Genomic DNA, 24,350 nt, shown 5'->3' on the forward strand with positions numbered 1-24,350 from the left:
ATAGCCTATGGAAATCCAAAGTTTACACATTATCATCACGCACAGAAATTGCAAAACTAGTTTTAAAACCGCTAAGTTCCAACTGTTAAACATAGCGAAAGGCTGGGCTACGTGTGTGTGTGTAAAGTGTAAACCAGTGCATCCTGACTTTCTGACTATGCCTGTGTGTTGCGTGAGCGGCAGTCAGTCAACAACTCTTCGCAAAGTTTCCTTATGAAACAATATGCTCGCTGAAATTATGGCAGGGAACGCCAGATTAAACATTAAAACTGCCTTCTGAGCACTGTATCTACAGGCTACCACCGAAAGAAGGAGGCTACCAGAAAGGCATCTCTACTCCGTACGATTTTACTTTCACTACGACATTACTTTGAACAGACTATCAAAAAATTGCAAGGTGATATAATAAAGTAAGACACAGTTTACTTACAGTCGTTGTTTTTTGAAAAAGCGATGCAATCGTTTTCTGCCTTTTGGCACCCTTCATCATGCCGTGTTGGGGTCCTGAACTAGGAGGAGCTGTCCCCGATATACCTGTCAAATTTGTTGTGGGTAACCAAAGCAACCAAGCTCGAGCTCGCAACCTGTGCAGTCTGCACAGTTGCAACTATGTATGTATTTCGAGGACCACAATGGAAATAAGTATTTTTACTTTTTGTGTTATCCTCCGCAATATTTATATTTATATGTTCACATGTTATGTATATGTTTCTATTGCGAAATCAATCAATCAAAAAAAAAAAAAAATGTACTGCTGTGCACCTCAATAAACCGAATGGTAATTAGTCTTTTGATTTTTCCGTGAGGTTTGCCTTATGCAAAGAAAGACAGCATAGACATTTTTTCCTCCCTATAAGTGGGGGGGACCGAACGAGGTGAATTTAAATCTGGGTGGGACGAATCCCCCCCGTCCCCCCCTCTATCTGCGCCCGTGCCCTCATACCTGTATACCTATTTCTATTAGCTACACTGTAGATACTAGATCATATGCTATATCAACCATATAACTGAACTGGATTGTCTCTACAGTTATTCTGAAGAGTGACACACATGTACATTTATTTTAAAATTCTATCCTCAATTTGGTATTTTCCAGATGACTTTTTTAAAATTACCAACAGCCAGAAAAGGTAAAAAGAGACTGAACACAGTTACTCTTTTGAAATCACCCCAGTTGCAGTCCATGCACGGAGGACAGGTGAGAGCACTTGTCAAGGAGAAAGAAGAGAACATGAGAAAGGAACATGAAAGTGTGAGAGATGTTCTCTTTGAACATACACCTGAGACCTGAGAGCACTGGGATGGAGCTCGTCTTTCATAACATGTCATTCTTTTTTCTTTGTTCATAGTTTTTTTTCTGTCTCTTGCACAACATGTGCGAGTAGAGGGGGATGCTTTCCAGATCAGACATGGGCAAATATCAAATTTATAGGATCAAAAGTCTGCGAAATGTTACCAGTTGAGTTTTCTTCACATGTTGGCATGCTCTGTTTTTCAGAATGAATAAATATTGAGAAATTTAAAATCCCACCAGCTCATGCCAGCCAATAAACCTTAGAGAAAAAATAGCACTGAGGGGAAAGTGAAAGATGATGGAAGATTAAATGGCCAAATTAAGAAAAAACACAAAATTAAAGAACCGAATGAAGCTTTTAAGACACAGCAATAAGTCATGGACTCAAGACCTCTGAAAATTGCATATGGCTTCTGTAGGACTTCTCTGACTGTGGGTTACATGCCTGTGGTATTTAAGCGCTTTGGAGGATTCATTACTATGGAAACTTTCTAAGGTCAAGGCACAAGAACCTTTGTGGAAGCCCTGAACATGTGTTGCTGAACTCAAACACTTAACGCACTGTAAATCCTTACTGTATAGGATTGGTGTTTGAAGTAAATGGAACAATAGTATATCCATGAAAACCTTGTTTTGTGGCTTAAAATCTGAGTAAACTATTGATCAAAGGTCATTGTGACTCATCATGAAAACGCACTGGAGTTCCAACTTCAAACTTTCTTCCACAACATGTCTATTTTCTGTGAAAGCAACTAAAATCATATTCCTGTATCCATTTTACATCAAATGAAATGTTTTAAATTATTCTAATCTTCACACATGCTCTAAAATTACTTTTATCCCTAAAATTGAGTTCAGTTCAGAAGAGATCTGATTTTTGGACATACAGTATTTTTGTTAAGTAATATTGCCAGTTGAAGGTTATAATGTGTTAGATCTCATCCTACATATGGAACTCAAGCATGGTATATAAATGAAGTGCATATAGATAAGCTGGAAACCTGTTGGATGGAATTGTTGAGACAAATGGTTAAAGGTGGCTGGAGTTGACTGCCAATCCCTGAAGGTGCTGAAGAAATAGCTAGAATACAGACTAAGATACTCTAATGCTGATAAACTAAGGGTAACCAAGAGCGATCATCTCAGAAGTGTGATCAGGAGTCAATATTTAAAGTATATTGGACATTTATGTTGCTGCACTAACACCATGATGACTTAAAAAAAAAAAAATGTTGTTTGCAAAAGCCAAGAGGCGATACCATTGTGACCCATGGATCAACATATCAAAGTTGCTGAATGTCTCAATCAAACAGGCAAAGAGAACAACACAACTGAAAGCTGATTTTGCTGCATTGATTAAACATCAGTTCAACAATGCAACTCTGTGGCAACAAGATTGCTGATTGGAGGAATCTACAGGTACAGGTAATGATTCTATCTAATTGACATAGGATAAATGACCTTCATAGGAGTATCTACATGATATACACTATATTGCCAAAAGTATTTGCTCACCCATCCAAATTATCGGAATCAGGTGTTCCAACCACTTCCATGGCCACAGGTGTATAAAATCAAGCACCTAGGCATGCAGACTGTTTTTACAGTTTGGAGCTGGCCCCTTCCTCTTCCAACATGACTGTGCACCAGTGCACAAAGCAAGGTCCATAAAGACATGGATGACAGAGTCTGGTGTGGATGAACTTGACTGGCCTGCACAGAGTACTGACCTCAACCTGATAGAACACCTTTGGGATGAATTAGAGCGGAGACTGAGAGCCAGGCCTTCTTGTCCAACATCAGTGTGACCTCACAAATGCGATTCTGGAAGAATGGTCAAAAATTCCCATAAACACACTCCTAAACTTTGTGGACAGCCTTCCCAGAAGAGTTGAAGCTGTTCTAGCTGCAAAGGGTGGACCGATGTCATATTGAACCCTATGGATAAGGAATGGGATGTCACTTAAGCTCATATGTGAGTCAAGGCAGGTGAGCGAATACTTTTGGCAATATAGTGTATGTATTATCATGACACTAAAAAAGCTCCATGTGTAATATGTATTTTCTGCTGCTCACATGATATTAAGAACTTGTCATAGGAAGTGTGTTAGCGCAAGGTGAGTTTGATCAATAGTAACTTACAGTGGTGCTTGAAAGTTTGTGAACCGTTTAGAATTTTCTGTATTTCTGCATAAATATGACCAAAAACAACATCAGATTTTCACACAAGTCGTAAAAGTAGATGAAGAGAACCCAGTTTAACGAATGAGACAAAAATATTATACTTGGTCATTTATTTATTGAGGAAAATGATCCAATATTACATATCTGTGAGTGGCAAAAGTATGTGAACCTTTGCTTTCAGTATCTGGTGTGACCCCATTGTGCAGCAATAACTGCAACTAAACGTTTCTGGTAACTGTTGATCAGTCCTGCACACCACTTTGGAGGAATTTTAGCCCATTCTTCTGTACAGAACAGCTTCAACTCTGGGATGTTGGTGGGTTTCCTCACATGAACTATTCACTTCAGGTCCTTCCACAACATTTTGATTGGATTAAAGTCAGGACTTTGACTTGGCCATCCCAAAACATTAACTTTATTCTTCTTTAACCATTCTTTGGTAGAATGACTTGTGTGCTTAGGGTCGTTGTCTTGATGCATGACCCACCTTCTCTTGAGATTCAGTTCATGGACAGATGTCCTGATATTTTCCTTTAGAATTCACTGGTGTAATTCAGAATTCATTGTTCCATCAATGATGGAAAGCCGGGGGCGTCGTGGCTCGGGTGGATGGGGCGCCGTGCCGTGGGTCCAGGGACCCAGGTTCGATTCCGGCCAAGGGTTGTTTCCCAATCCCTCCCCGTCTCTCTCCTGCTCATTTCCTGTCTCTGCACTGTCCTATCCAGTGGAGGTGAAAAAGCCCAAAAAAAATCTTTAAAAAAAAAATGATGGAAAGCCATCCTGGCCCAGATGCAGCAAAACAGACCCAAACCATGATACTACCACCACCATGTTTCACAGATGGGATAAGGTTCTTATATTGGAATGCAGTGTTTTTCCTTTCTCCAAACATAATGCTTCTTTCTCATTGATGCCAAAAAGTTCTATTTTGGTCTCATCCATCCACAAAACATTTTTCCAATAGCCTTCTGGCTTGTCCACGTGATCTTTAGCAAACTGCAGACAAGCAACAATGTTCTTTTTAGAGAGCAATGGCTTTCTCCTTGCAACCCTGCCATGCACACCATTGTTGTTCAGTGTTCTCCTGATGGTGGACTTATAAACATTAGCCAATGTGCGAAAGGCCTTTAGTTGCTTAGAAGTTACCCTGGGGTCCTTTGTGACCTCGCTGACTATTACACGCCTTGCTCTTGGAGTAATCTTTGTTGGTCGACCATTCCTGGGTAGGGGAACAATGGTCTTGAATTTCCTCCATTTGTACACAATCTGTCTGACTGTGGATTGGTGGAGCCAAACTCTTTAGAGATGGTTTTGTAACCTTTTCCAGCCTGATGAGCATCGACAACGCTTTTCCTGAGATCCTCAGAAATCTCCTTTGTTCATGCCATGATACACTTCCACAAACATGTATTGTGAAGATCAGACTTTGATAGATCCCTGTTCTTTAAATAAAACAGGGTGCCCACTCACACCTTATTATCATCCCATTGATTGAATACACCTGACTCTAATTTCACCTTCAAATTAACTGCTAATCCTAGAAGTTCACATACTCACAGATATGTAATATTGGATCATTTTCCTCAATAAATAAATGACCGAGTATAATATTTTTGTCTCATTTGTTTAACTGGGTTCTCTGTATCTACTTTTATGACTTGTGTGAAAATCTGATGTTGTTTTTGGTCATATTTATGAAGAAATATAGAAAATTCTAAAGGGTTCACAAACTTTCAAGCACCACTGTAAATAAACTGCACTGTTATTATTAAACTGATCACTTCTGCACTTACATCCCCCTACCTCATGTACCTGACAAAAGCATTACCACTTTATAATGTTGCCATTCCTTCTCACAACACACATTCTCTACTAGGGACAGATGGGGCAAGCACCTTATTTTTCTGCAACCATGCCTTTGTAATATGTGCAGATTGTGGTTTTGCATTGTCTTGTTGAAATATCCCTGGAAAAGATGCTGTTTTGAAGGCAGCATATGTTGCCCCAAAATCTCATGGTACTTTTTTGCATTAATGCTCCATCACAGCAGTGTAAGTTACCTTACATTGAGACAACCTCATTCCATGACAGACCCTGGCTGCTGGATTTGTTGCTGGTAACAGTATTTGGACTAGAATGGCATCTATTTCTTAGAACAGGATAAAGCGGCTAGAGATAATGAGATGAGATGAGACAATACATGTTTCCATGTGGCGCTATGGAGACTCATACTGGCATGTACCTCCTCAGCTGCAGCCTTTTGTTACTGATGCCTGCTTTATCCACCTGTGAGGCACGCACATTGTTGTCATTACATTATTGATGATCCACTTGGCATCTTATCAGAAAAAAAAACTGAATTATTTTGGATTTGGCTATGCCGCAGTTTTGTCATGGATTCTCAGGGATGGCCAAGCTCAGGTTTTTAAGTTTGTACTTAAAACTACAAACAAGCGGAGCAGTAGTTTGTCCGCAGTTAAAATATTACAACTGCTGTTACTACTATTGGGAGATGCCCATTTAAACCCTGGGTCTCTTTTCAAGTCAATGGATAATCCAGTGGTGCAAGATATCATCCCATTGCAGTCAGAACCACCTGCAGTGACTGGCCAACTGGTTATAATATCCATGACATTATCGCAACTCACAGAAATTCTGATGCTTGAGGCCGTTCGTCTCAGCAGAGCTGGAGTAGGCACCGCCTATGGGAGTCGGCTAGACAGAGGGGATATTTGTCAGTGGGGATTTTCTGAGGATATATGGCCGGGTGGCCGGGCTAGTCGAGCCATAGCTGCTGGGAACAGCGTGCCGAGTTGCAGGCACTGGGAATCCACTGGTGCTTTGGGGCCCTCAGGGCTCGTGCAGCAGCTACAGCTACATTCTTCGGGCTTGGAAGGGAACACGGCATTATGTTGCCCAATGAAAGTAACTTTGGCGACAGTGGTGTTTGATCATTCCAAGACCACTGGCTTTGATACTTGGGTGAGTTTTGCCCCTCAATCTCATCTACATAGTATAGACCCTTTTCAGTCACGTGACCTTCGTAAACGCGACCACCATTTTGGACATGTAGCGGACTTCGGCTCGAATTGGTTTGAATGCGAGGAAGGCGACAAACGGAGAACATACAAGAAAAAGGAGCGAGATGCAGAAAACACCTTCGCTATCCAGCGACGTAGGGCATTTACAGGGCGAGCAGAGGGAGAAATAACAACAGTAACGACACATTAGCAACGCCGTACAGAAATAACGGTTTATGGCACAGACCCTTTCGGTTCTCGCTCATCTAGCTGCTACAATGACTGCTTAGACTGCAACAATAATACCTAACACACATTTAAGTATCCGTCGTAAAGACGTGAAACTCATCGAGTGACGAGTGTGTTCATTGATCTAAAAGTAGACATACCATCACACTGCCCTGGCGCTGTGTACAGTTTACCTTCTATGGTTTGTGCACTCACTATTTGCCATTACTTTCTCCAACCCAGTGTTACAGATTACAGGGAACGGCCTGGATTTAAGAGACAAATACATGTTCCTCTTGTTTTGAACACTTAGCCCATGTTTACATTAGACCGGATCATCAGATTAACGTTTTTAAAAGCGATTAGTGTGCACACAGCAACACCAATACACGATGCGTCTGCACACAGCAACCAATACACGGATACGCTCGGCTCCGCAGGCATCCTGCGCTCCAAATCACTCCGCCGTGAACAGCGAGTGCCCTCTGGAGGGTGCGCACTCCGGCCCTGCGCAGCTCACACAGCGCGCGAGTGAAGTGCACGAGCCACGATTCGGGACTGAGCCACTGTGTGTGAGATCCCAGCGCAGATCACTTACCACTCGCAAGTGGAAGGATGGCAAGCCTAAAGACAATCTTTTTTTTTTTTTTTTGTTACATAGTCAAGAGAGGTGTCGGATCACTGGATCCAGTGTAAATAGCTGCTGGAGCCAACGCCCGAGGTTCCGGAGCGCGCTCCGGCTTGCTCCCCCTCAAATTAAGCGCTGTTTGTAGAACACTGCCTCTGATCTGTCCTACAGTCTACCAACAGCAAAGGAACACAACGCTAGCTAATGTCGTTAGCTAATAGCTACTACAGAAGAACAAAGAGGTTACAGTGGGTTATTTTGGCCTATTTGGTTACACACTCTCCGCCACAGAATGTTAACAGCAATGTAATGCCTTTTCTGGCTAATTTTATTCGTCTTACCTCCAACAAAGTGGTCACTACACAAGCGTTGGTATGCCGAGGGCAGCCAATCTGTTAATGGCCGCTATCCATCTTCTCCGTCGGGATCCGATAAAATGATAAACCTTGCCTTGTTTGTTGATGGTTACTACATCCAGGTGCACAACAATATAGTGGCATGATGGAAGTCTTGCTGAAAATAAACACTTTCTTTGCTGCCGTTCCTCAATGCTGGCTGTGGTAAACTACTGGTAGTACATGTCCAAAATGGCGGCCGCGTTTGTCGTGACGTCATGTGAAAAGGGTCCATACCAACTACAGACTGTCATTCTTATGATGATTCACCTGCAATAGCAGGCAAATGTCAACAAAAATGGAATCCCAGGAGAGCCAAAACATTTTTAACCAATCGTGCAATGCTAAAACAGACTCTTTCAAACTGTCAATTATGCCAAAGTCATTTGGAACCCTGACACCAAACCCAAAGGAATACTGGGAGGACATATAAACATCAGAAGCATTTTACCAAAAATAGACCAGATACAGAATTTACTAGCCCTGTGATGACCTGGCGACTTGTCCAGGGTGTACCCCGCCTTTCGCCCGTAGTCAGCTGGGATAGGCTCCAGCTTGCCTGCGACCCTGTAGAAGGATAAAGCGGCTAGAGATAATGAGATGAGACAGAATTTACTCACTGATTCTACTTTGGATTTTCTGTGTATATCTGAGAGTTGGTTGAATTGCAATGTGTTTACTGACTTAACCAATATAACAGGTTACACATGTTATAGAAGAAATGGGGCCAAGGGAAGGGGAGGGGGTGTTTTAATTTATATTAAGGAACATTTTAAATGTTTCAAGCTTGAACTGAATGTTAATTTGGAATTCCTGGGATCGAAAATAATTCTTTCCCCAAATATGAAATTTAATATAGTTGTGCTTTATTATCCTCCATCTCATGATGTAAATTTTTATAATGAACTGAAGAATCTTCTGTCTGTTGTTGATAATTGCTGTGAGTGTATATTGTTTGGGGATTTTAACACTAACTGGATAGATAAAAGCATCAAGTTTAAATTAAAATCAAGTGTGGAGAAATTTAAATACAAACAGCTAATTGATGGACCAACTTGAATTACTAGAAAGAGTGAAACCCTTATAGATCTGATTTTTACAAATAGGCCAGACAGAATAACAAAAGCATAATTTTATTACTGGCCTTTCAGATCATAATATTATGTTAATTGTCTCATCTCATCTCATTATCTCTAGCCGCTTAATCCTGTTCTACAGGGTCGCAGGCAAGCTGGAGCCTATCCCAGCTGACTATTACCCCTTTTCCACCAAATCAGTTCCAGGGCTGGTTCAGGGCCAGTGCTGGTGCTGGTTCACAACTTGTTCAACTTGCAAGCCAGCTGAGAACCAGTTTGCTTTTCCATAGCTTGCGGTGCTAAGGGAAGCCACGTCATTACGTCGCTGTATACGTCATTACGTCGCTGTATACAGTGGTGCTTAAAAGTTTGTGAACCCTTTAGAATTTTCTATATTTCTGCAAAAATATGACCCAAAACATCATCAGATTTTCACACAAGCCCTAAAAGTAGATAAACAGAACCCAGTTAAACAAATGAGACAAAAATATTATACTTGGTCATTTATTTATTGAGGAAAATGATCCAATATTACATATCTGTGAGTGGCAAAAGTATGCGAACCTTTGCTTTCAGTATCTGATGTGACCCCCTTGTGCAGCAATAACTGCAAGTAAATGTTTCCGGTATCTGTTGATCAGTCCTGCACACCGGCTTGGAGGAATTTTAGCCCGTTCCTCCATACAGAACAGCTTCAACTCTGGGATGTTGGTGGGTTTCCTCACATGAACTGCTCACTTCAGGTCCTTCCACAACATTTTGATTGGATTAAGGTCAGGACTTTGACTTGGCCATTCCAAAACATGAACTTTATTCTTCTTTAACCATTCTTTGGTAGAATGACTTGTGTGCTTAGGGTCATTGCCTTGCTGCATGACCCACCTTCTCTTGAAATTCAGTTCGTGGACAGATGTCCTGACATTTTCCTTTAGAATTCCCTGGTATAATTCAGAATTCATTGCTCCATCAATGATGGCAAGCCGTCCTGGCCCAGATGCAGCAAAACAGGCCCAAAACACGATACTACCACCACCATGTTTCACAGATGGGATAAGGTTCTTATGCTGGAATGCAGTGTTTTCTTTTCTCCAAACTTAACGCTTCTCATTTAAACCAAATTGTTCTATTTTGGCCTCAGCCGTCCACAAAACATTTTTCCAATAGCCTTCTGGCTTGTCCATGTGATCTTTAGCAAACTGCAGACAAGCAGCAAGTTTTTTGGAGAGCAGTGGCTTTCTCCTTGCAACCCTGTCATGCACACCATTTGTTGTTCAGTGTTCTCCTGATGGTGGACTCATGAATATTTAACATTAGCCAATGTGAGAGAGGCCTTCAGTTGCTTAGAAGTTACCCTGGGGTCCTTTGTGACCTCGCCAACTATTACACGCCTTGCTCTTGGAGTGATCTTTGTTGGTTGACCACTCCTGGGGAGGGTAACAATGGTCTTGAATTTCCTCCATTTGTACACAATCTGTCTGACTGTGGATTGGTGGAGTCCAAACTCTTTAGAGATGGTTTTGTAACCTTTTCCAGCCTGATGAGCATCAACAACACTTTTTCTGAGGTCCTCAGAAATCTCCTTTTTTCGTGCCATGATACACTTGCACAAACATGTGTTGTGAAGATCAGACTTTGATAGATCCCTGTTCTTTAAATAAAACAGGGTGCCCACTCACACCTGATTTGTCATCCAATTGATTTGAAAACACCTGACTTTAATTTCACCTTCAAATTAACTGCTAATCCTAGAGGTTCACATACTTTTGCCACTCACAGATATGTAATATTGGATCATTTTCCTCAATAAATAAATGACCAAGTATCATATTTTTGTCTAATTTGTTTAACTGGGTTCTCTTTATCTACTTTTAGGACTTGTGTGAAAATCTGATGATGTTTTGGGTCATATTTATGCAGAAATATAGAAAATTCTAAAGGGTTCACAAACTTTCAAGCACCACTGTACGTCAGTTACGTTGCTACGTTTGCTTAAACCTTGGCGCGAATATCGAAGCACAAACAACGCGGAAGAAGCAGCAGCAGCAACAACAACAATAATAATAATGGCTGACTTCGCATTTGTACAGCTGCTGCTTCTCGCCGCTTAAAAATGGCGATCTTTTGCGGTCTTGTTATTATTGTTGGTCTTAACAACTCCGCCCCCCCGCTGATGTAAGCGGTTCTTTCCTCTGGCCCAGCAGAGAGTTGGTGCTAGCCTGGAACCGGTTTTTCTGGCCCCAGAGCCAGTTCTTTGTCAGTGGAAACAGAAAACCTGGTTCCAAACTAAGCACTGGCCCCGAACCAGCCCTGGAACTGCTTTGGTGGAAAAGGGGCATATGGGCGAAAGGCGGGGTACACCCTGGACAAGTCATCAGGTCATCACAGGGCTGACACAGAGACACAGACAACCATTCACACTCACACCTATGGTCAATTTAGAGTCACCAGTTAACCTAATCTGCATGTCTTTGGACTGTGGGGGAAACCGGAGCACCCGGAGGAAACCCATGCGGACACGGGGAGAACATGCAAACTCCGCACAGAAAGGCCCTCGCCAGCCACGGGGCTCGAACCCAGACCTTCTTGCTGTGAGGTGACAGTGCTAACCACTACACCACTGTGCCACCCCTAGTTCACCACAGTAAAATAGAAAATTGAATTCTAACAACAGGAATTCCCAAGTCAAAAATAGCCAACTTTGAATGTGTGTGCCGTCTTCGGTATAACTTTAAATACACTGACAGCCAGCTAAACTCTTCCCAAACATCAAAGACTCTGAAGACCGTTCTCGCTGTCCACAGGTTTATTGACATACTGGAAAGTGTGAAACTGGAACATACAAAGATTGATCAGTGCTAAGTCTGGTAATCTCAAACTAAATACTGCATGAATAAACATTTACATTTGTAGAACATGGAATGTCACAATCATTTAACTCAAATACTATGCTATGCTAAGTTTGTGCATAGTGTTACCTCATACAACCTGTGAGCTTAGCAATCTCGCTACTTAATACAACCTGCGAGCTAGCAATCAAAATGTTCTACCGTTAGCAAATCTCCGCCTAAATGGCACAAAATCAAACTAAGGAAGCATAACTGTCAAAAATAAGAAGTAAAACAGATACATACCAACGATGCTACCTTTGGCGTTAAAGAATGAACAATACGGCTGCACATTATACAACAGGAGGACATTCATGAAACACGTTAACTTCTCATCATGTTTGCCTTACATTTCCTGACTACGGAAGCTGCATCAGCCAAAATAGCACATGGTTAATCAGAGTCCATATAGACCCTTTTCAGTCACGTGACCTTCGTAAACACGACCACCATTTTGGACATGTAGCGGACTTCGGCTCGAATTGGTTTGAATGCGAGGAAGGCAACAAACGGAGAACATACAAGAAAAAGGAGCGAGATGCAGAAAACACCTTCGCTATCCAGCGACGTAGGGCATTTACAGGGCAAGCAGAGGGAGAAATAACAACAGTAACGACACATTAGCAACGCCGTACAGAAATAATGGTTTATGGCACAGACCTTTTCGGTTCTCGCTCATCTAGCTGCTACAATGACTGCTTAGACTGCAACAATAATACCTAACACACATTTAAGTATCCGTCATAAAGACGTGAAACTTGTCGAGTGACGAGTGTGTTCATTGATAAGTTAACACAATCTAAAAGTAGACATACCATCACACTGCCCTGGCGCTGTGTACAGTTTACCTTCTATGGTTTGTGCGCTCACTATTTGCCATTACTTTCTCCAACCGTTGTTACAGATTACAGGGAACGGCCTGGATTTAAGAGACAAATACATGTTCCTCTTGTTTTGAACACTTATTTGTAGGCAGTGCTTAATTTGTAAAGTGGGAGGTCCCGGAGCGCAGAGGATGAGCGGCTCCGGTGCGGAAAAAAAGAGGGGGGAGGGGGGCGCGGCGCTGCGCTTCTGGGCATGTTTTGTAATAACACTGCAAATTAAGTTCATCTGCAGATATTTTGTGGATGTCGTTTCATGAGAGAAATCACCAACAAGACAGATATCAAAATCAGACATTAACACTAAATAAACTTGCATTTTTTTATTTAATTATTTGGGTTTTTTTTTTTGTTGTTCTTACATAGTCAAAAGAGGTGTCGGATCACCAGATCCAGTGTAAATAGCTGCCGGAGCCAACGCCTGAGGTTCCGGAGCGCGCTCCGGCTTGCTGCCCCTCAAATTAAGCGCTGTTTGTAGGACACTGCCTCTGATCTGTCCTACAGTCTACCAACAGCAAAGGAACACAACGCTAGCTAATGTCGTTAGCTAATAGCTACTACAGAAGAACAAAGAGGTTACAATGGGTTATTTTAGCCTATTTGGTTACACACTCGCTGCCACAGAATGTTAACAGCAATGTAATGCCTTTTCTGGCTAATTTTATTCATCTTCCCTCCAACAAAGTGGTCACTGCACAAGCGCTGGTATGCCGAGGGCAGCCAATCTTTCCTGTTTATGGCCGCTATCCATCTTCTCCGTCGATCAGCATCTACCGGGATCCGATAAAATGATAACCCTTGCCTTGTTTGTTGATGGTTACCACATCCAGGTGCACAACAATATAGTGGCATGATGGAAGTCTTGCTGAAAATAAACACTTTCTTTGCTGCTGTTCCTCAATGCTGGCTGTGGTAAACTACTGGTAGTACATGTCCAAAATGGCGGCCGCGTTTGTCGTGACGTCACGTGAAAAGGGTCCATACTGAATGGAGATAAACATGAGAATTCTTGTACCTATATAGGAACATCACAAATGAAATTTAGTACTTATATAGTGTTGTAAATAAGGTCTAAATAATAAGGTATTTTTTAAGTAAGCTTCAACCTATTTATCTTTTTAACTTTTCATATCAAAACAAACATTTATCTTTTTAACTCTCTGTATCAAAACACTCCCCGCCTGACGTGAATACGTCACTAAACAGTCCATTACTACTTTTACTTATTATCTGGCGGCAAAAGGAGTACTAGTTCATTCACTGGCCTGAGGAAAAAGGAAGTCCCTTCTGGTTTGATGACCTTCACTTCGACCTGATGCACTTTCTTGTCTTTGCTTGGGAAAGTCTGCGTCACCAGTCCAAGAGGCCATTCGTTTCTCTGTACTTGGCTATTCTTGAGCAGAACAACACTTCCTGACTGAATGTTGGGGTGCGAGGACTGCCATTTCTTGCGGGTCTGAAGGGTAGGGAGGAACTGCTTCCTCCAGCGGTCCCAGAAGGTGTTGGACAGGTGTTGAACCTGTCGCCACTGGGACTTGTAGAGGTCTGCTGCCACAAACTCACCAGCAGGAGCAGGAATGATGATTGACTTCTGCGTGAGCAGAGCAGCTGGTGTGAGTATGAAGGAGTCATCAGGGTCGGTTGTCACGGGAACAAGGGGCCTGGCATTGATGATCGCCGCCACTTCTGCCATGAAGGTCATGAGTACTTCATGAGTGAGCTTGTCTTTCAGCTTGAAGAACATGGAGTCTAGAATTCTCCTGGCGAGGCCGATCATTCTTTCCCAAGTTCCGCCCCAATGGGATGCATGTGGAGGATTAAATGTCCATGTACAGCCTTGGTTTGAAAGGTAGGTTTTCACGGCCGTGCTATCAATGTTTGAAGGTATCTTCAATTCCTTGCAGGCACCTACAAAGTTAGTGCTGCGGTCTGAGCACAGGTGCTTGACTGGCCCACGTACAGCGAGGAAATGCTGCAGCGCATTAATGAAGCTGGACGTGTCTAGGGATTCTATTACTTCAATGTGCACAGCTCTTATGCTCATGCATGTAAAGATAACTGCCCACCTTTTGCTTTGAGCGAAGCCACCTCTTGTCTTGCATGAGGACACATTCCAGGGCCCAAACATGTCGAGCCCGACACTAGTGAATGGGGGGTCTGTTGACAGATGATCAGCTGGCAGGTCAGCCATTTTCTGGACACTAAGTGGAGCTCTGAGCTGTCTGCAGATTACGCACTTGTGGATGATGATGCTCACTTTTCTCTTCATGCCGACTATCCAAAGGCCAGCTGCACATACCGCCCCTTCCGTATAGTGGCGGCCTTGATGGTGAGTTTTCTCATGGTGGTGTCTTATGAGTAATGTTGCGATGTGGTGTTGACCAGGGATAATCAAAGGAGTCTGTTCACTCTGCTTCAGGCTGGAATTATGCAGACGGCCTCCGACTCTTAGAAGGCCCTCTTAGTCGACAAAGATATCCAGATTCCGGAGAGGATTTGTTTTTGGTATCTGCAGTATGAGTACTTGTATTTTGAGGCTGCAGTGCTTAAGGCAGACACTAGAGGCCAGATGTCTGGGTCTGTGGCAGGGTCAACAAGGTCATACATGCTTTCTGAGATGCTGGGCTCTGCTCTGGACAGGAATTCCGGACCACTCAACCAGTTGGTGTCTTTCAGGTGACCAGCATGTACAGACCGTGTTGCGTGATCTGCAGGGTTCTTGTGAGTTGGCACGTAGTGCCACTGATCTGGATGAGAAGATCTTCGGATGTGCGACACTCTGTTGCTGACATAGACGTAGAAGCGTCTGGTCTCATTGTAAACATAGCCCAAGACCACCTTGCTATCTGAGAAGTAGGTTACAGCATCGAGGGGAAGATCTAGTTCTGCTGAGATTAGGTCTGCCAACTCAACGGCGAGCACTGCTGCACAGAGTTCAAGTCTTGGCACTGTGTGCTCAGGGCAAGGAGCGAGCTTGGCTTTTCCCATTACAAATCCAATCTGCTTGTTCCCATCAGCGTCCGTGACTTTCAGGTAGGACACTGCAGCAATGGCTTTAACAGATGCGTCACAGAAAATACACAATTCTCTTCTCACAGCTGTCGATGGTGACGTTTCAGTGTAGCGCCTGGGAATTGAAAGCTCAGACAGCTTAGACAGGGAAGCTCTCCACGACATCCAGGCGTCCTCCATGGCTTGAGGTAGCGGGGCATCCCAGTCACCATTCTCCGCAGTGAGTTCCCGCAGGATAGCTTTCCCTTGGATAGTGACAGGTGCGACATACCCAAGCGGGTCATAGAGGCTATTAATAGTGGACAAGACGCCCCGTCGGGTGTACGGCTTTATCTCGTCGGAGACGCTGAACACTAAGCAGTCTGTCTGGAGGTTCCAAGTGAGTCCAAGGCTGCACTGCAGCGGCACTGTGTCTGCGTCGAGGTCGAGGTCTTTGAGGTCACTTGCGTGATTGCTGGCTGGAAACGCATCCATCACCTCTTTGTTGTTGGCTGTGATCTTGTGCAGTCTCAGATTCGACTTGGAGAGTACATCCTGTGTGTTTCTTAGTAGGCTGATGGCAGCTTCGACAGTGGGCAGGGACTTCAGCCCATCGTCAATGTAGAAGTCACGCATCACAAAGTCTTTTACATCTGTTTCGACGTGCAGCTCGCTGGCTTGGACGGACTTGTGAAGGCCATGGATAGCCACTGCTGGTGAGGGGCTGTTGCCAAAGACATGGACCCTCATTCGATAGTCCACTATGGCCTTGGAGAGATCATTGTCTTGGAACCAAAGGAAGCATAAGAAGTTGCGATCTTCTTCGCTCACCAGGAAACAATAGAACATCTGTTCTATGTCGGCTGTGAAGGCAATAGCTTCTTTTCTGAACCAAATCAATACTCCCAGCAGTGTGTTGTTTAGATCAGGCCCAGTTAATAGCACATCGTTGAGTGACACACCATTGTATTGAGCGCTGGAATCGAACACCACACGTATTTTCTTGGGTTTCTTTGGATGGTACACTCCAAATGTTGGCAAGTACCATCGTTCCTCATTCTCGCTGAGAGGTGAGGCTAACTCGGCGTGGCCATTCTTTAGCATCTTGTCCATGAAGCTGAGAAAGTGATCTTTCATTTCTGGCTTCTTCTCAAGGTTGCGTTTTAGAGATAGGAGGCACTTCATTGCTTGCGGCCTGTTGTCTGTGAGCCGTGGGCGTGGACTTTTAAAGGGCAACGGCGCCACCCAGCTGCCATTAGAGTTTTTACATAGCCCTTCATCCATTATCTTCATGAATGTGGTGTCTTGAATGGACGGAGCCACCTGGTTGTCATCTTTGGTTCGCCTGAACACAGTACACCCCAGGTGGTCAGCTTCACAGGGAAACTGGTCATCACAACATGTCAGAGGATGATTTGTTGCCTGTACATCACTGAGTCTCTCCTTAACATGAAACGCGTTGGGACATGGAGCAAAGAGAGTGGGACGTTTCACATCCGTGATGTTCGTGTGGAATGTGCGGATTGTCAGCGGTTTGTGGACATTACCTAAGCACACATTACCAACAATGACCCAGCCCAAGTCCAATTTCTGTGCATAGGGCTGGTTGTGAGAGCCATTGACCTGTTCGCGAACCTTATGCAGTCTGATAATGTCTCGACCTAGGAGAAGCATAATGGGAGCTTGCGGGTCAATGTCAGGGATGAGGTGTGCGACTGACCTTAGATGAGGATGATGGAGAGCCACTTCGGGAGTAGGAATTTCTTCTCTGTTATTCGGAATATCATTGCACTCGATAAGACTTGGCAATGGGATGTGGAGAGTTCCGTCCAAAGATTCCACTTCATAGCCGCTGGCTCTCCTGCCTGTAGATTACTTCACTCCAGCACATGTTCTCAGAGTGTATGGAGCAGTTGGGCTTTCTTCGCTGAACATTTCGAAGAACTGAGAGCGAACCAGTGACCTATTGCTCTGCTCGTCCAATATTGCATACAGCTTCACTGCCTTTTCTCTGTGGCCAGCTGGATACACTCTAACGAGACAAATCTTGGAGCAAGAGTGGTCTGATAACTCACCGCCGCAGACTTCTGTACATTTGTTCGTGACCTGTGATGGTGGCGAAATTTCTCTCTCCTCCCCGCTGTGCTCAGGATCGGGGGCTGCCTCTTGGATCCACGGTGCGGGTCCAGGGTGAAGTGCTGTGTTGTGTTTTTCACTTTTACACTCGTCACACTGTACGTTGACCTTGCAGTTCTTTGCTATGTGAGATGAAGAAGAGCAACATTTAAAGCACACGTTGTTTTCCCTGAGAAGTGTTTTGCGCTCCTCGATGGGCTTTTGTCCGAATGCCCGACACTTGCGCAGAAGATGAGGCTTTTTGTGTAACAGACATAGCTTGCTATAGTCATCTGATCTTGTTGGGGGCTCCCCAGTGTCGGACATTGTTACAGGAGACACCTCCATTTTGTGGACGGCAACAGGGACCTTGGCAGGCTTCCAAGGGGCTTTCTCAGTCTTAGCAGCGGTGTCCGAGAACGTGATGAAGTTGAAACTTGGATCACTCATCATGCGAGCCTGTTGGGTGACAAAATCAACAAAATAGGCAAAGGGAGGATAAGGCACCCGTTTCTGCTCCTTGTAGTTCACACCAGCTGATATCCACTTCTCCTGGAGGCGAGGCGGGAGCTTCTGAACTATTGGATTGATGCCTCTCGTCATATCCAAGAAGGAGAGACCAGGCAGGTCACCCTCCGCTTTAGCAGACTGAAGCTCCATTAGTAGATCGCCCAGTTTCATTAGCTTGACTCCATCTCGCCCGGTTATCTTGGGAAAGCTGTCGATGCGTTTGAACAGGGCATTTTCTATAGCTTCAGCAGATCCGTATGTGAGCTCGAGCCTGTCCCATGCCATAGCCAGGCCTGCTTCTGGGCGATGAATTTGTATTGCCCTTATCTGTTCAACTTGTTCTGCTGACTCTTTCCCAAGCCACTTAAGCAAAAGGTCCAGTTCCTCACTTGGCGTCAGATTAAAGTCACTGGTTGCCGCTTGGAAAGAACGTCTCCATGCTCTGTATGTTTGAGGTTTGTCGTTAAACTGGAGCAATCCTGTAGCTACCAGCTCACGGCGGGCAAGATATCTTACAAAGTAATTCATGAGTGAGCGTTCACTATTGCAGTTTGGTGATATAGGATCATGTGGAAGGTGTGAGCTACTATTATTATTATTTGGCTGGATAGTATGACGTGAAGGATGCTCATGGTAATGTGCAGGCATGAACTGGTGCACCGGAGTGGCATCCTCATCCTTGATCCCGACGTGTGGGGCATGAAACTCTCTGCCACACCTATTGACTGGATCATGGGTGCCTCCATCCACACCTCCACAAGGCTGCTGGTAGGTAAGGTTAGGTGAAGCAGGGTTATTTTGTTGTGGCACAAAAGGTTTGGCGTCAGCTTTAAGATGTGGGGGCAGTGGCGCAGACCCCATCATTGTGTCACCATCAGGGCCGCTGACAGCTTTGGCTGGGCCCGGGACAAAATGCTCTGAATGGGCCCCCCCAATACCCCCCCCCCTCGGGTCAACCCCCACACACACCCACCTCTCTTATCCCAGTCTCTACTCACGCGATTGGGGTGCTCTTGAAGGAGCAGCGATGGACGGGGGATTTCGGGCAGGGCTGGGGGCGAACATATATGTATACTGTGTATGTATATATATATATATATATATATATATATATATATATATATATATACAGTGGTGCTTGAAAGTTTGTGAACCCTTTAGAATTCTCTATATTTCTGCATAAATATGACCTAAAACATCATCAGATTTTCACACAAGTCTGAAAAGTAGATAAAGAGAACCCAGTTAAACAAATGAGACAAAAAATATTATACTTGGTCATTTATTTATTGAGGAAAATGACCCAATATTACATATCTGTGAGTGGCAAAAGTATGTGAACCTTTGCTTTCAGTATCTGGTGTGACCCCCCTGTGCAGCAATAACTGCAACTAAACATTTCCGGTAACTGCTGATCAGTCCTGCACACCAGCTTGGAGGAATTTTAGCCCATTCCTCTGAACAAAACAGCTTCAACTCTGGGATGTTGGTGGGTTTCCTCACATGAACTGCTCACTTCAGGTCCTTCCACAACATTTGGATTGGGTTAAGGTCAGGACTTTGACTTGGCCATTCCAAAACATTAACTTTATTCTTCTTTAACCATTCTTTGGTAGAACGACTTGTGTGCTTAGGGTCGTTGTCTTGCTGCATGACCCACCTTCTCTTGAGATTCAGTTCATGGACAGATGTCCTGACATTTTCCTTTAGAATTCACTGGTATAATTCAGAATTCATTGTTCCATCAATGATGGCAAGCTGTCCTGGCCCAGATGCAGCAAAACAGGCCCAAACCATGTTACTACCACCACCATGTTTCACAGCTGGGATAAGGTTCTTATGCTGTAATGCAGTGGTTTCCTTTCTGCAAACATAATGCTTCTCATTTAAACCAAAATTCTATTTTGGTCTCATCCATCCACAGAACATTTTTCCAATAGCCTTCCACATGATCTTTAGTAAACTGCAGACAAGCAGCAATGTTCTTTTTGGAGAGCAGTGGCTTTCTCCTTGCAACCCTGCCATGCACACCATTGCTGTTCAGTGTTCTCCTGATGGTGGACTCATGAACATTAACATTAGCCAATGTGAGAGAGGCCTTCAGTTGCTTAGAAGTTACCCTGGGGTCCTTTGCGACCTCACCGACTATTACACGCCTTACTCTTGGAGTGATCGTTGTTGGTCGACCACTCCTGGGGAGGGTAACAATGGTCTTGAATTTCTTCTATTTGTACACAATCTGTCTGTGGATTGGTGGAGCCAAACTCTTTACAGATGGTTTTGTAACCTTTTCCAGCCTGATGAGCATCAACAACGCTTTTTCTGAGGTCCTCAGAAACCTCCTTTGTTCGTGCCATGATACATTTCCACAAGCATGTGTTGTGAAGATCAGACTTTGATCGATCCCAGTTCTTTAAATAAAACAGGGTGCCCACTCACACCTGATTGCCATCCCAATTGATTGAAAACACCTGACTCTAATTTCACCTTCAAATTAACTGCTAATCCGAGAGGTTCACATACTTTTGCCACTCAGAGATATGTAATATTGGATTATTTTCCTCAGTAGATAAATGACCAAGTATAATATTTTTGTCTCATTTGTTTAACTGGGTTCTCTTTATCTACTTTTAGGACTTGTGTGAAAATCTGATGATGTTTTAAGTCATATTTATTCAGAAATATAGAAAATTCTCAAGGGTTCACAAACTTTCAAGCACCACTGTGTATATATATATATATATATATATATATATATATATATATATATATATATAAATGTATATATGTATACACACTATAGTATACTGTGCGTGTGTACTGTCCAGTGTGAAAAGCAGAGAAGAACACACCGCTCGAGAAACGGCGGGATATGATTGCGGGCTAATGTGAATATTCTTAGCTTCAATCAGATATATGAAACACAATGTTATTAAGCCATTGTGGTTATGAAATGATTCAATGCCCTGTGCGTTTGATATGGTGTTCAGTGTGACTTGCTCTCCCCTTGTTTGTAACATGAATTGCGTGCCGCGTGTGCCTTGGTTGGGGTTACTTTGCGGGGCTGGAAAAAGTTGGCTGTGTCTTACCTGGCTCAGCTGCCCCACTGCCTTTGCTAGTACCTGCTGCATCATCCGAATCTTTTTTAAAATATTTATGCAGTGAGCCCCTGAGTCTCTTGGTTTCTTCCTCTCTTTTTCTCTTTTCTTTTCTGTGCTCCTGACTTGTGCATGTTGGCAAATGGCACGCACGCTGATTGTCGAAGCGCTATGACCGATCGATGTCGGTTTTTTCCCCTTAAAGGTGGAGTACGAGATTTTGGAATAACGGTTCCCGCAAGCCATATTTTGAAAAGAAACACGCCCGCCCTCGCCATGCTCCCCCCCCCCCCCCGCGTCTCCACCCCTCCTCCCCCTTATAAAGCCTGAGAAAATCAGGCTTTATAATGAGTGTCTATTGCGTTACACACCAGTGGAGCAAAGTGTAGAGAGCTTGGAAAAATAGCTCAAACTTTCTCATTTAAACTGTGTTTTCAGCCCCAATTTTCACTCCACACACATAATTTTCTCAAAAGTAGTAGCCACACTTGTCCTGATTCACACAATGTGTCTACCTACACGACAGGACTTGCAGTTTTTGAATGAGAAGCCTGAAAGTGAAGAGAGAACAACCGCACAGCCCCATAGACTGCCATTATAAACTTGGCAGAAAAGTCACTCGTCTTTAACTCGCTCTAGTGACCTCATTTTTTTTACACTACAGACAAAAAATTACATCAGTGTGTTCAGGAGAGCCTTGTGGCACTCACTGTGAAAGAATTTTGTGAATATCTCCTTCTGTTTTCATGTAAATCCCCATTGTTTGGAGGGAGCGCACTGAGAAAATCCTGTGACACTCTGCTCACAGTGCGCAGGTTGGGGGAGGGTCTGCTCGCTCTCTCTCTCTCACACACACACACACACACACACACACACAGAAGGGATGGGCTGAAAGAGTCAGACCAAACCATTTTTGCATTGGGGTGGTAGGGCGTTCTTGACGCCTTTTTCAAAGACAATAAAGGCAAAAGATCTAGAAATCATTTATTGAATGCAAATATAGCACATTTCTCCCCCAAATCAACACATTTTGAAATTAAATAAAATAATCGCAACTTCATGAGAGTCCAGTTCTGGGCCCCCCCATTCCTGGGCCCAGGACAACATACCCGTTTGTCCCCCCCGTCGGCGGGCCTGGTCACCATTATTACTCAACTGCCGTTCTGGCTCCCTTTCTCTCAGTTGATCAATCACATATTGTTCTGTGCGCTTTGAGGCCACCAAGGGAACAGAGTCTGTGTTCAGGTCATGACTGTGTGACTCACTACTGAGTGACTCACTGGCGTCTACAGCAGCTTCCAGTACTTCTGCTTCAGCAATGGCAGCAGCTGCTTCTTTTTTGTGCTTAAGTACCTCCATATATGCTTCCAACCTAGCTTTTTCTAACTTCAAATTCATCTCTTCTTCAGCATAGACCAGACGTGCTTTAGCTGCTTTGGCTTTTGCTCTTGCTTTGGCTGCTGCTGACCCCGTTGATGATGCACTGGATCATACGGAGCACCGCGCCTGGGAGCGTGTCCTTAGCGATACATTGTGGAGGCATTCATCTGAAATAGCTGGCTCCGCGGTGCCCTTTGTCCGCACAGCGCGCACTAATCCTTTCTCGCTCATCTTCTAATGGTTGCGGATGACGAGTTGTTAGCCTGTACTGCGTTTTCTTGTTTGCTCGATAGCCGTTGTTTCACTGTGCTGTCTTCGGTATAACTTTAAATACACTGACAGCCAGCTAAACTCTTCCCAAACATCAAAGACTCTGAAGACCGTTCTCGCTGTCCACAGGTTTATTGACGTACTGGAAAGTGTGAAACTGGAACATACAAAGATTGCCTAATCAGTGCTAAGTCTGGTAATCTCAAACTAAATACTGCATGAATAAACATTTACGTTTGTAGAACATGGAATGTCACAATCATTTAACTCAAATACTATGCTATGCTAAGTTTGTGCATAGTGTTACCTCATACAACGTGTGAGCTTAGCAATCACGCTACTTAATACAACCTGCGAGCTAGCAATCAACATGTTCTACCGTTAGCAAATCTCCGCCTAAATGGCACAAAATCAAACTAAGGAAGCATAACTGTCAAAAATAAGAAGTAAAACAGATACATACCAATGATGCTACCTTTGGCGTTAAAGAATGAACAATACGGCTGCACATTATACAACAGGAGGACGTTCATGAAACATATAAAAATGGTTGTCCGGTGATGGACAGGGTAAAGGACTGTATAAGAGGGACACTGGATCAGGTATACAGCAAGCTACACAGGCTGTCCGGTTAGAACAGGAATTAATGGATGTCCACTCATGAGCAACAGTGTAAACCGTGGTTTTACTAGAAAACAGAATAAAATACAATTACAACAAGACATGAGCAATAATATACACACAAGCAATAATGTAAATAATAACAATGATATAAATACAAATACACATCGCATTAAATATATATTAACGCAAATGAATAATAATTATATACAATGTAATACAAATGTAAAACACACAAATGAATACTATATAAGTAAAACAATGTAAAGCCCAATGAATGCTACTTACACCCCATAATAAATAACACAACACACTAGATACTGACTATATACACGATATGTACCCAATATGTACAATGTGTACAACGTACACGGAGGATGAGGATAGCTGCCTACAGCAGCTATCATTACCAAGGTGCGTGGTGCAACTGCTTACAGCGAGTCACACCCGCATGAAGACACAGAGTGTGTCGGCTGAATGAAGGGGAGCGTGGCTCCTTTAAGCGCTGCCCCGCGCTGTGTTGCGCATAGAAGGTTAGAATATGTGGCGCGGTTATGAACTGTACATACCACCACTACACTCCCAACACGGCAATGGCTAATAATGAAATGTGCTCCCGTAACAAACCGTGGTCGAGAAAACAAGCGCTATCATTACATGGCTACTGAACAGAACAGAACAAACACGTAAGAAAATAGACAGACACAGGATGAGAGAAAAAGAGAAGAAATACTCACTAGCCTTACCGCCACATGTAACAGTTACAGATAACGA

This window comes from Neoarius graeffei, chromosome 20 (assembly GCF_027579695.1).
Source record: "Neoarius graeffei isolate fNeoGra1 chromosome 20, fNeoGra1.pri, whole genome shotgun sequence".
NCBI classification, from domain to species: domain Eukaryota; kingdom Metazoa; phylum Chordata; class Actinopteri; order Siluriformes; family Ariidae; genus Neoarius; species Neoarius graeffei.